This window comes from Carcharodon carcharias, chromosome 14 (assembly GCF_017639515.1).
Source record: "Carcharodon carcharias isolate sCarCar2 chromosome 14, sCarCar2.pri, whole genome shotgun sequence".
NCBI lineage: Eukaryota > Metazoa > Chordata > Chondrichthyes > Lamniformes > Lamnidae > Carcharodon > Carcharodon carcharias.
The window spans coordinates 41,850,406-41,863,980 of NC_054480.1; the positions used below are offsets into that span (position 1 = coordinate 41,850,406).

At 40.0% G+C, this 13,575-nt stretch overlaps 1 protein-coding gene and 1 pseudogene across 8 annotated transcripts in view; both read left to right on the forward strand.

Moving 5' to 3' along the window:
- The window catches only part of LOC121286930 (extracellular sulfatase Sulf-2-like), a 369,814-nt gene that overhangs the window by 154,536 nt on the left and 201,703 nt on the right, over positions 1-13,575 (forward strand). The window lies entirely within an intron of this gene.
- On the forward strand, positions 10,745-10,980 carry LOC121287714 (annotated as a pseudogene).

Below are 13,575 nucleotides of genomic sequence, written 5' to 3' on the forward strand. Positions count from 1 at the left end.
TCATGGGAACAGATGCGACGGAGGCGAAGGAACTGAGAGAATGGGATGGAGTCCTTACAGGAAGCGGGGTGTGAGGAGCTGTAGTCGAGGTAGCTGTGGGAGTCGGTAGGCTTGTAATGGATATTGGTGGACAGTCTATCACCAGAGATTGAGACAGAGAGGTCAAGGAAGGGAAGGGAAGTATCAGAGATGGACCATGTGAAAATGATGGAGGGGTGGAAATTGGAAGCAAAATTAATAAATTTTTCCAAGTCCCATGAAGCAGCACTGAAGTTATCATCGATGTACCGGAGAAAGAGTTGTGGAAGGGGGCCAGAGTAGGACTGGAACAAGGAATGTTCCACATACCCCATAAAGAGACAGGCATAGCTGGGACCCATCTTCGACACCTCTGTGTTCTTTGGTTCTTTTGTCTGTGACATCTTTTGATGATCTGCTCCTATCACTGCTTGCTTGTCCCTAAAACCACACCACCCCCCTCCACTTCTCTCCCCCCCCCCCCCCCCCCCCCCCCCCCCCCCCCCCCCCCCCCCCCCCCCCCCCCCCCACCCACCTTAAACCAGCTTATATTTCACCCCTCTCCTTGGATTTACCTAGTTCTGTTGAAGGGTCATGAGGACTCGAAACGTCAACTCTTTTCTTCTTCGCCGATGCTGCCAGACCTGCTGAGTTTTTCCAGGTAATTTCTGTTTTGTTTTTACTCATTATAGCATTTAAGTATTGTGCATGTATAAATGTTCATGATCATTTGATATCTGCTTTTATGTGGTTTAAATGTGTATTGCAATGGGCTTTCTCAAGTTGTACACCTTGAATCAAAATGGTGACCTAGGTTTAAAGAATTTCAAACCAGGTCAATTTCTGCCTCTTGACTTACCAGAGCCATAAGAGACTTTCTTTAACTGCAGTCATGGTGCCACCTGGTGTTTCATTTGGATGTGCAGCTGGAACAACAACAAATGGTGTCAAGTACATGAATGAATTCAAAGCTGAATTAGGACATTGTTCAGATCTGACGAAAGCTTACTCATTCGAACTGAATAATTATAAATTTGTCAGATTGAAAGCAGAGAATGTGATGGTGCAAGTGTGAGAGAGTGATAATGCATTCTTTTCAAGTCATGCAACCAATTCAGTTCACAATCCATCCGTGAAAAGACTGCACTGCTACCAATATCCTAATCTTCCAGCCTGACTTTAGAGCTTCATAGAATCAATAAAGTCCCAACTTATAAAATATAGCAAAACCAAACTGAAATACTAACATGCTTCAAGCCCCCTGCCACAAATTCTGTTTAAAATTACTCCCAACTAAATAATTTATTGGAAGTGAAGTCTGAATGAATCATGAATTGAACAGTATGGACTGCAGCACCAGCTGATTTTCTTACTGTTTCTGGCATTTCTCCCAGGAATTTCCTGATACAAAATATGAAGCATTTCCATTTTGTTGGCTGTCTTCCTTCCAGAAATTATGTCCCTTTCAGATTTTTCCGTGTATGATTAATAAAGAAAGAAATTAAAGATTTTGGAGGATTTCAATGAAGTTAATAATTGCATGAAAAATGGTTAATGTTTGAAAAGTATAGTATTTAAATTACAGCACACTTTACTGTATTACATAGTGAAGCAGGCCTGATTGCATTTGTTTTATTAGACAAAGTATAATCATGGTGCAATTGTGTGAAGTACTTATTTACTGGGCTTTCAAACAGATCATTTTGGAAGGTAAGGTCCTGACTGGACAGAATTATCAACTGCATTCATTATGGTGTTCTGCAAGGCATTAAAGCAGTGAAATGCTTCAAGGAGAATTCTGCTTGGCTACAGTTATACGTTGTGGGTTCCAGCCTGCAGTTCCATACGCAGAAAATTATTTTAGAATTTTAAAAAGTGAAAGAGAGTTTTCTGACCTACCTTCAAAACAGATGATGCGAACATTGGTTTTGGACTGAAGCGGACAAAATAGTTTTCAGAATAACATCCACATAGTTTCCTTCTGCTTTGACTTCACAGCAAAGTAGTATTAAGATCCAAGACTGATACAGGACCAGTAAAATAACAAAGGAAAAGGTTAGATTTGGCTTTTTTCTTTGCTACTGAATCAGGATCATAATAAAGTTCTTAAACAAGAGTTGGATAAATACCTCAGAAAGAAATCCGTAAATGGGTATGTAGAAAGGGAAAGGGAATGTGATTAAATGGATAACTGTTTCAGACATCCAGTGGCAGGATAATGGGCTAATTGGCCATTTTTCTGAGCTGTGTATTTACATCATTCTTGCCGACTATTTTCAGATCGGTGCGAAGTTGTTATGGGTGCACATCAAAGTGGCAGCGTAATTCAAGTCAAGTGCTAATATAACTCCTTTTCAGGAAATTTGACTCGTGTTTGAGTTTGTGCTGGCTTGATAGAAGTGCAGCCCTGCTGAAGCTATATCTTAAACTATTTTTTCAACTTTAAGAATGTTTTTAATCTTAGTAGAATGCAGAGGTTCTGCTAACATGTAAAACATTGCTTTGAGTGTAGGATGGGGGTTGGGCAGAATTCTTTTCATCGTTCCAAGCTTGCATAAAGCTCTTCAATACAATCTGTAGCAAAGCATAGTCAGTACCAAAATTCCCATCTGCCAGATGTGCATTGTACTCCACAACTATCAGCCTGAAACCAGTAGTCATAATAAACGTAGCAGTTCAGTGCCAAATATGGAATTTTACATTTATCAATATTCAGTCATTTGAATTGTTACATGCTACTTCAAAGAAAACATTAAAAACATATTTTTTATTATAATACCTGGTAATTTTGCTGGGGAATAGTAACCACCACATTGGGCTAATATGACAGTATTCATTTGATTTTTATTTTGGTAATCTGATAGTGGTCTTGTGGCACTATGGTAGTGGTCCCTACCTCTGAGCCAGAAGTTCCAGGTTCAAGTCCCAACTTCAGGACTTGATGGCCATGTATTAAGTGTGTGCATAACGTGGCCAAACAGGTTGGTTATCAGCCTGTAAATCCTTCCAATATCCCTGATGGCAGGTGGTAAAGAGTGGGGGAGTTTCCTGATCAGCCTTATTGCAGAAACCAATGGCAAACCACTGTAGTACTTTGCCAAGCATAATCATGGACCAATCCAGTGGAAGTCCATGGTTGCTGACACCCTCTTAGGGAATGGTACCTGAAGGAGGAGAAGGAATAGTGGTGTATGTGTCTTCGCTACATTGAAGGAGTTATGCTTTTGTTCCTTAGCCACATTGCTAGTGATTTGCATTTGATTGTTGATATTCCAGTGGCTCTACAGTTTTATGATGACATACAATTTGGGATTGCCACAGTCAAAATAAATCCAAACTCACATCCCGACTCTATACAATTAACTCTGGCAATTGCAAACTGCAGCAGTATGAATTTTACCGCATAATTTATTTGTCAGCATAGTTGCCTGTATTCTCACAGATTAATATTGGTTGGTAGTATTACTCCTGAGCTGTTGAGAAATTGATTGCAATTAAACCCTTGACTGGTTTCATCAGTCTGGCTTGAGTTGTTGCTGATCAACACATACCCTCAATGTTACAGCACAGAAAAGCTAAGGCCAATCAAATATATGTTGGTGCTTTTTTTAACCAAATAAATCAGCAATGTAAATTCCACTCTCTTGCTCAGACTCTATGGCCGTTAGTACTTCTCTTTTTCAAATATCTGCCTAATTCCATTCAAAAAGAACATAGGAGTTCTGCTTCAACAACAGTTTATGCCAGTATTCTGCATTTTAGCCACCCTTGCTGGGAAGATTTTTTGTAACCTCTATTTAATCATTCTTGCAATCATTTTGAATGTGTTTTCTGTAACAATATCATTAACCAATGGAAACAATTTTATTATTATTTACAATATATGCATATCATAATCATGACAACTGCTTTCCTTATGAGTATCAGTGAAAAAAATTAACATGTCTCTCTTCACAACTAATTTAAACTCCTCATCCTCATCCTTGGTACATCTTTTTCCATTGCCTTTATGTCCTTCCAATCTGTTTGTTTAATGTTCACTGAAATTGAATTCATGGAGATTATTCTCACCTATTTACAGCTTTTCACAGAAATGCGAGTAATTCACTAGTTCCTGATTCCTGTAGAAACAAAAACACAGTTTTCCTACACAGTGTTGAGTATAATAGTGCCTCCATTTTCATGCAGCATATACCATATATAGCATTTACATTATATATTTCTGTATTTTTAATTATTGATCCTTTCATGCATAATAGAATCCCCTCTGGGCTGAGTTGAGCATGGCTTGTACTTTTCTCCCTGTAACACTCTGATATGTGTCTGTAAATGAATATTATTGGATGTAGGAAAAGTTTACCAATGCAGTGGACCAAATTTTGTACTTACAACACCAAATTTAGCTGATGCTATTATTTTGCATCAGCACCAGCCATGATCATATGCAGAATCTTTCCTTTGCTACAGTGACCAAGCTCAGGTGCTGTAAAGAATGGACACAAAAAGCTGAGAAAAAACTCAACAGCTTTGTTCTGAAAAACAAATCTTACTGGCGTGGTACAGTTCACTCGGGGCTTATGGCAACAGACACTTTTACATGTTGTAGTTGATAGTGGTGGTAGAGGCTCCAACATTCTTTCCATCACATGGCTGACCAGAAATCCCTCCCACTCTTACTGCTTGCCATTGGTGGGCATTGGAAGGATCTGCAGGCTGATATTCCACCTGTTTGACCATGTTAGGAGCACACTTTCCTTGACCATTAATTGCTGAAGTAGGACTCAAACTTAGAAGTTAGCTGAGAGACAGGGATGTGACCCACTGCGCCACAAAACCTCCATAAAAACAAATCTTGCTGGTTTTAATTGAAAAGTAAATATATTTAAAGTAATTTTTTTGGAACTGATGTGCTTGCAACAAATAACAGCCGTTGCTTGTTCTTTGGGTGAAAAATCAAGTACAGTGCAAAGCAGTCAGAGCTGCCGGAAAAAAAAGGAAAATGTGACCTCCCCAATCATGTCATTAATGGGCACAAAATGCAACCATGTTGCACACTTCTATTAACATTTTATTACCAATGATGGCTTTGAGATTAGCTGCACAGTAATAGAAAAGTAACTCCCACCTGACCACAAAGCATCTCAGATCTGATAAATTACTTTTTGAAGTGTAATCATACACCTGGGATAACTCCCCCACTCTTCTTTGAAATAGAGCCATGGGATCTTTTGCACCCAACTAAGCAGGCAGACGGGGCTTCGGTTTAATGTCTCATTTAAAAGACATCACCTCCAGCAATGCAGTTTTCCCCAGTACTGCACTGGAGTGATTTTTGTATTCAAGCCCTGTAGCTGGACTTGAACCAAACCTTGTAACTCAGAGGCGAGAGTGTGAGCAACTAAACCGCAGCTGGTACTCATTTAAGCAAATAAAAGGAGGTCAATCATAGAAAGGAAACAAAAACTTGCATTTATATAATACCTTTTGTGACCTCAAGATGTCCCAAAGCACTTTACAGCCATTTATGTACTTTTGGAAGTGCAGTTATTATTGTAATGTAGGGAAACATTGTAACCAATTTGCACATAACAAAGTCCCACAACCTGTAAAGTGATGACAACAAGATAATCTGTTTGAGTGATGTTGGTTGAGGAATAAATATTGTCCAGGACACTGGGGCAAACTCCCTTGTTCTTCTCCAAATAGTGTTGTAAAGTATTTTACATTCAGCCTGAAAGGGTTTAATGCCTCACCTGGTGTTCTACTGAATCTCAGCTGAGAGCATATGCTCAAAGCCTGTAACATCATTATGGCGATTTTTTGCCATTTCCTGTTTTTGCAATAATTGTGCATTTTTCCACATTAAGAGAACTGTATAAATATGGATTGTTGTCGTTTAAGAGACAAGGGCTAAATGTTTGTGTCTTAACTTATTCTTGACCCATCTATTTTGGAATTTTTAAATAATGTATGATTTCATCTTTCGGATTCTCCTATTTTGCCTGGGATCGCAACAATACTGGTTAATCACCGTCTCCTCCTGTAAATCACCCATTCATCTTCCAATCTCTCTATGTTTACGTTTCTCACCACCGCATCTTTCCATCTGGTCTTAGGCCTTCCTCCTCTTCTCATTTCTGGCAGTGCCATCTCTATTTCTTTTCACAGTTTAAAAATAAGAGGTCTCCCTTTTAAGATGGAGACGAGAGGAAACACTGAATCTGAGGATTGTTAGCCTGTGCAATTCTCTTCCTCAGAAAGCAATGAAGGTTGGATCATTGAATTTATTCAAGGCTGAGTTAGATAGATAGATCTTTGATAGACATGGGAGTCAAGGATTATGGGGACTTGACAGGAAAGTGAAATTGAGACAAATAAACAAATCAGCCATGATCTTATTGAATGGCAGAGCAGACTCGAAGGGCCAAATAGCATACTCCTTTTAAGTCCTTTGTTCTTATGTTCCTCACAACATTTCCCCTCACTCTCCACAAAAGGTGACCATACCATTTCAATCTCTTCTGAGCTAGTTTTATCAATGCTTCCACAATCTTGACTCACCCTCTGATGTACTGGTTCCTGATGTTGTCTTTTCTCGCCACTCCATATATCTATTTCAGCATCCACATCTCATTAGTATCCAATCATTGGGCAGTTTTTAACGGAGGCGACAGGTCTCCTGGCTGGAAACGGCGAGAGCTCCTCGTTGTCGCTTGCCATTTCAACACTCCACCCTGCTCTCATGCCCACATGTCTGTCCTTGGCCTGCTGCATTGCTCTAGTGAAGCTCAACGCAACCTGGAGGAACAGAACCTCATCTTCTGACTAAGCACTTTACAGCCTTCCGGACTGAATATTGAGTTCAACAATTTTAGATCATGAACTCTCTCCTCCATCCCCACCCCTTTTCCGATCCCCCCCTTTTTTCCAATAATTTATATAGATTTTTCTTTTCCCACCTATTTCCATTATTTTTAAATGTATTTCCATCCATTGTTTATCTCTACATTTTAGCCTATTTCGATTCCTTCACCCCACCCCACTAGGGCTATCTGTACCTTGTTTGTCCTGCTTTTTACCCTTAATTAGCACATTCCTTAGATAATATCACCACCTACAACACCTCTTTGTCCTTTTATCTATGACATCTTTTGGCTATCTCCACCTATCACGGGCCCTCTATCCAGCTCTACTTGTCCTACCCCGCCCCCCCCCCCCCACCCCCCTTAAACCAGCTTATATTTCACCTCTGTTCTATTTTTACTTAGTTCTGTTGAAGAATCATACGGACTCAAAACGTTAACTGTGTTCCTCTCCGCAGATGCTTCCAGACCTGCTGAGTTTTTCCAGGTATTTTTATTTTTATTTTTGTTTTGGATTTCCAGCATCCGCAGTTTTTTTTGCTTTTAACACAATCTCATTTCTCCTTTATACATATCTTTGTCTTTGAATGTAAATTTTCCATTGTATCACTAGGCTTTTAACTTTACCTCTTCTAACATTAACATCCTTTCGTCCCACCAATTTTATTAGTGAGCTGGAAAAAATCGCAGATTTTACCCGTAGTCTTGAATTGTTTCTTTTAACAAATGCAAATTTACACTTTGCCTCCTACCCTCCTTACGTTTACCCAATTAACATCTCAAAACTACTATACATCAAAGTACCCAGGCTAGCTGGTTTTAATCCAATTAAGATACACACAGGCACAGACCCCACTAGAACTCTAATTTTAAAAAATAATTTCCAATTTAAGATTATAGACATTAATGTCTCTTCATGACAATAATCATTTGTCTCTTTCATGACATGTTACATTTTGAAAAATAACTTCCAAAACTACAATAAATACATCAAAATATTCACTGATGTTATTTTATATAGGTCTTTCTTCCCCAAAAAATGTTAGTAAATGAGCTTTGTATCATGTAATTACTATCCATGGCGAACAGTCTAATTAAAGGTGTTAATTACTTTGCAATGTTTTCCTCCTCTTTCTGTCTGGTTGTCATAGCACATTTCAAGTTTGCTTCTTGACAATACTGTTGGGCTTAATGGAATGAGCTTTGTGCTGCTATGTACTGCTATTGCTTTAGAATAATGGGGAAAGTTTGTGATATTGAGAAATGCTATAAACATAATTAAATCCAATCTTCAACAATGCATTATTCTCAAGTAACTCATTCTGTACTAAAGACTCACTAAGGCTAAGCTGTAAAGGCATTCCTTAGTGATGTTATTTCAGCTCTTTGAATTTCTGTTTCAAAATATGGCTGGTAACTCAGATCAGTTTGGACTCTACACATTAGCTTCAGGTTTAGATAGAGATAACAGCTGACACTATCAACAACACTAATCACACAGTCAGCAAGTGACACTCTAAAGCTTTGAGTTATACCTCTTCAAAGTTCACAAAGATCACATGTTCAGATTCTTGATATGCTCAGCGCCTCTATTTGAAACAATTTTGCATGTAGCACAACAGTTTTTGGATCCCCCCTTTTCCTTCATGCAAGCACTCTCCATTCAGAGTTATTCATCTTGGTCCTCAGAACCTTCTAAGGTCGGCTCAAAGTGTTCAAATAAATCGAGTTTAAATACAGATTTAGACATTCTTATTCCTTCACTGTGTAGTAAGAATGTCACAGCAATAGTACTTCACTGCAGAACTCCCCAAATTAAACATTTTTTTAAGCAAAATCGGATCAATAAATAATTACTTTTGGAAATCCTTTTTTGATAAGCCATGTTGCAATAAATGGAATAGGTAGAATTGTCAGTGACAGGGAAAATATCATTAGATTGATTATAGAAGATTTTATCTCAACAGCAACTGCGGATAAGAGTCAAACTATAGCAGCTTTTAGGCTTTTATTTTTGCTAGATATCATTTGTTTATCAGTGCTTCTGTTTCCCCATTGTATTTCATACAATATGACTTTTTACTCACTTGTATAGTCTATGCCAGTGTGCCTTACATAAACTAAACTTACAACATTAACATAGCCCTGTAGAGTAAAGGGTTAATTCTAACATTACTTTAATAATAGCTACTGGGCATGTGCTTAAGGAGCTATGTCATAATGATCTCACTCAGAGAGAGGAGAGTGAGAAGAACCTAAGAGAGGAGCAATAGTCCTGTCCTGAGGTTCTATGATCTTATATATAGTTAGTTATGTAAATAAAAGTACTTTTAAGGAAAGGTTTTTGCCTCCAGCCAGATCTCTTACTAGAGTAAGATACCTAGTGTCTTCTGAGACAACTCAACAATAATAGAAGCCCCTTTTTACAAATGCAGGTATGATAAGTACAGGACTTATAGAATTGCAGATACCCAGTTATCAACGTAATCTATTCCACCCAAATTGCTTCAAAATATGTGATTTTAATTCTTTTTGGAGTTAAAGATTGAATCCGTGATTAAAAAACAAAATTATGTACGACATTTTAAATAGTTTTTTGCTCAATTTGAGCAGAGGAGCAGGAATCTGAAAGATTTAAAAACCATCTGTCACTGAACTGGACGTTAAAGGTATTTTTTCTGTCTTTTTCACTTAACAATGTTTTGATTGGAATTCTGCCAATAACATTCAGTGTAAGCAATGCATTATCAACAGTGGTAATTGCAGCATGATTTAAGATTTGGTTAGTAAGCTATAGTAATGAATTACCTACATGGATAAAAGAAGTTAGCCAGATGGGTGAGGAAAACCTGGTGCTATGGCACCACAACATTTGGAAATAGGTCGGGTCATTATTAAAGGCATAATGAATAATGGCTGAAATGTGGACAGGATTCAATCAGTGATTGAGCGCTTGCGATATGACAGGTGAACTCCTGCCTCCACCATGACAATATTGCTGTTGCCACCTTTCTGTTAGTTTTGTTCAGCCTTGATGTTTCAAGGGCAGGAAGATAGGAAAATTGGTTTGCAATTCCAAAGCTAACAAGCTAACATTGCCAAACTCTTCCAATAAGCTTAACATTTTTCAGGTATGATGGAAGATTTCCCTTTACATAGTTGCTGCCTGACCTGCAGAGTGTTTCCAGCATTTTCTGTTTTTATTTCAGATTATCAGCTTTTGTCTTACAACATGAGACTGCTTTGATGATGAGTATCTGCAGTGCTTGTTCAAGACTCTTAAATGACTTGTCACTGCTGACCTTGCCATCCTGTGGTTTTGCTGCAGTGCCCTATAGCACTTATTTTTGTTCCTTATACCACATTAGAAATGCTACAATATCCATCTGTACCATTCTTCGATTACTAATGGAAGTGAACAGCAGGTTCCTGTTTCAGTCTTTGGCACAGCTCCAGCATTTGGTTGACTGTTTTAGGATCATTTGTATACACAGAGACACCACAGCTTAACACTCGGATTTTAATAATCTGTGCTCAGACAGGATTTTATATATATGTGTGTTTTAGAGATTTCACTTTTTTTATATAATGATGACGGAAACCATTAGTGATTTAAACAGCCAGAAATAATCTTTTATTTCAAAACATTGATGAGTTAGGGAATAATTTTTGTTATTTAAAATGTGTATTTGTGTTTATAATTTGTACATTTATAAGTTATAAAGTACAGCACAATGAAGTGGAGAAACTTATTTATTGGAGAGAGTAATGTTTGAGTGAAAGTGTGAAGGATGCTACTGTAGTGTTAGAATAGCACAGTAATTCCTCTGCTCACTGGTATGTTCCTTTCTTAAATATCTTTTCAAATGATCTTTTCTAATCATTTTTGACATTTTGAGTTAGTAACAGCAGCAAGAGAAGATCAGCAGGAAGTTGTTACTCAATAATATTACAGTACTTGTGGTTTTACAGTCAAAGGTGCTTGAGTCATTGGCATGTTAAAGTAATATACCTGCACGGTAGCCCCTCAGTTCTGATGTGAACAACCTGTTACTCCAGTCTGTTGCTGCCATCAGGACTTTGCTGCTGTTTGGACACGTTTATCAAAATCCATCTGGTTTAAATATTGCAAATGCATTGGCTTATTGTGAATATGCAGCTTCTGTGTCAAAAAGGATTGGTGATAACAGGATATCATTGGAAATCTTTAAATTCTTTCAAAATTCAACATTATAAAATATATAACTAACAAAACAAAGGAACTTTAGCTGCACGTAACGAAGCCACAAATAAGCAAGATGACATTAATTGCAATGCTATTTCCTTATTACAAATAGGTTTGTACATTTTTTGTTTAATTACTGGATTTGTTTTGGTTTAATTATAAGATGCAAATCAACACTGCTTTTTGAATTATTTATGAGTCCAATATCTGGGAGTCAGATGTGAGCTGTGACATAAAGTTGATTCCTAATCGAAGCTGAACTTTCCAGTGACAGTGGACCACAATCCAGAGCAGAAAGGATCCTGATCACAGGCATTATAGTGAAAGTAATGAACACACTGCATACATTAGCAGAGTGAGTGACTGTTTCCTGATTGGATGGCTTTAAGCAGGTTGTTTTGTAATTCCAAAATGTCTAACAGCTCCTTGCTGGCATAACACATTCAAAAAATATAGATTTTTGATCACCGGGAGAACAGTGCAACTTCCTTTGTATTTTCGGGATTATAATAGAAAATAACTTGAGATTATCACAATCTGTGAAGTTGCTTGGGCTCTGCATTTCAGTAAGCAACTACATTGAACCTATACTCGGACACAAGGGGTTATTACTGCACTCCATTCTCTCAGGTCCAACCCTGACATTGTCATCAAACCCGCTGACAAGGGTGGTGCTGTTGTTGTCTGGCGCACTGACCTCTACCTCGCGGAGGCTGAGCGTCAACTCGCAGACACTTCCTCCTACCTCTCCCTGGACCATGACCCCACCACTGAACATCAAGCCATTGTTTCCAGAACTGTCACTGACCTCATCTCCTCTGGGGATCTCCCTCCCACAGCTTCCAACCTGATAGTCGCCCAGCCTCGGACGGCCCGCTTCTATCTCCTACCCAAAATCCACAAACAGAACTGCCCCGGTAGACCGATCGTCTCAGCTTGCTCCTGCCCCATAGAACTCATTTCTCGTTATCTTGACTCCCTTCTCTCTCCCCTTGTCCAGTCCCTTCCCACCTACATCCGTGATTCCTCTGACACCTTACGTCACATCAACAATTTCCAGTTCCCTGGCCCCAACCGCTTCCTCTTCACCATGGACGTCCAATCCCTCTACACCTCCATCCCCCACCAGGATGGTCTGAGGGCCCTTAGCTTCTTCCTCGAACAGAGGCCCGAACAATCCCCATCCACCACTACTCTCCTCTGTCTGGCTGAACTTGTTCTCACGCTGAACAATTTCTCCTTCAACTCCTCTCACTTCCTCCAAATAAAAGGTGTGGCTATGGGTACCCGCATGGGCCCCAGCTATGCCTGTCTCTTTATAGGGTATGTGGAACATTCCTTGTTGCAGTCCTACTCCGGCCCCCTTCCACAACTCTTTCTCCGGTACATGGATGATTACTTCGGTGCCGCTTCATGCTCTCGTCGGGACTTGGAAAAATTTATTAATTTTGCTTCCAATCTCCACCCCTCCATCATTTTCACGTGGTCCATCTCTGACACTTCCTTTTCCTTCCTTGACCTCTCTGTCTCAATCTCTGGTGATAGACTGTCCACCAATATCCATCACAAACCCACCGACTCCCACAGCTATCTCGACTACAGCTCCTCAACCCCGCTTCCTGTAAGGACTCCATCCCATTCTCTCAGTTCCTTCGCCTCCGTCGCATCTGTTCCGATGATGCTACATTCAAAAACAGTTCCTCTGACATGTCCTCCTTCTTCCTTAACCGAGGTTTTCCACCCACGGTCATTGACAGGGCCCTCAACCGTGTCCGGCCCATCTCCTGCGCATCCGCCCTCACGCCTTCTCCTCCCTCCCAGAAACATGATAGGGTCCCCCTTGTCCTCACTTATCACCCCACCAGCCTCCGCATTCAAAGGATCATCCTCCGCCATTTCCGCCAACTCCAGCATGATGCCACCACCAAACACATCTTCCCTTCACCCCCCTTATCGGCATTCCGTAGGGATCGCTCCCTCCGGGACACCCTGGTCCACTCCTCCATCACCCCCTACTCCTCAACCCCCTCCTATGGCACCACCCCATGCCCACGCAAAAGATGCAACACCTGCCCCTTCACTTCCTCTCTCCTCACCTTCGAAGGACCCAAACACTCCTTTCAAGTGAAGCAGCATTTCACTTGCATTTCCCCCAACTTAGTCTACTGCATTCGTTGCTCCCAATGTGGTCTCCTCTACATTGGAGAGACCAAACGTAAACTGGGCGACCGCTTTGCAGAACACCTGCGGTCTGTCTGCAAGAATGACCCAAACCTCCCTGTCGCTTGCCATTTTAACACTCCACCCTGCTCTCTTGCCCACATGTCTGTCCTTGGCTTGCTGCATTGTTCCAGTGAAGCCCAACGCAAACTGGAGGAACAACACCTCATCTTCCAACTAGGCACTTTACAGCCTTCCAGACTGAATATTGAATTCAACAACTTTAGGTCGTGAGCTCCCTCCCCCATC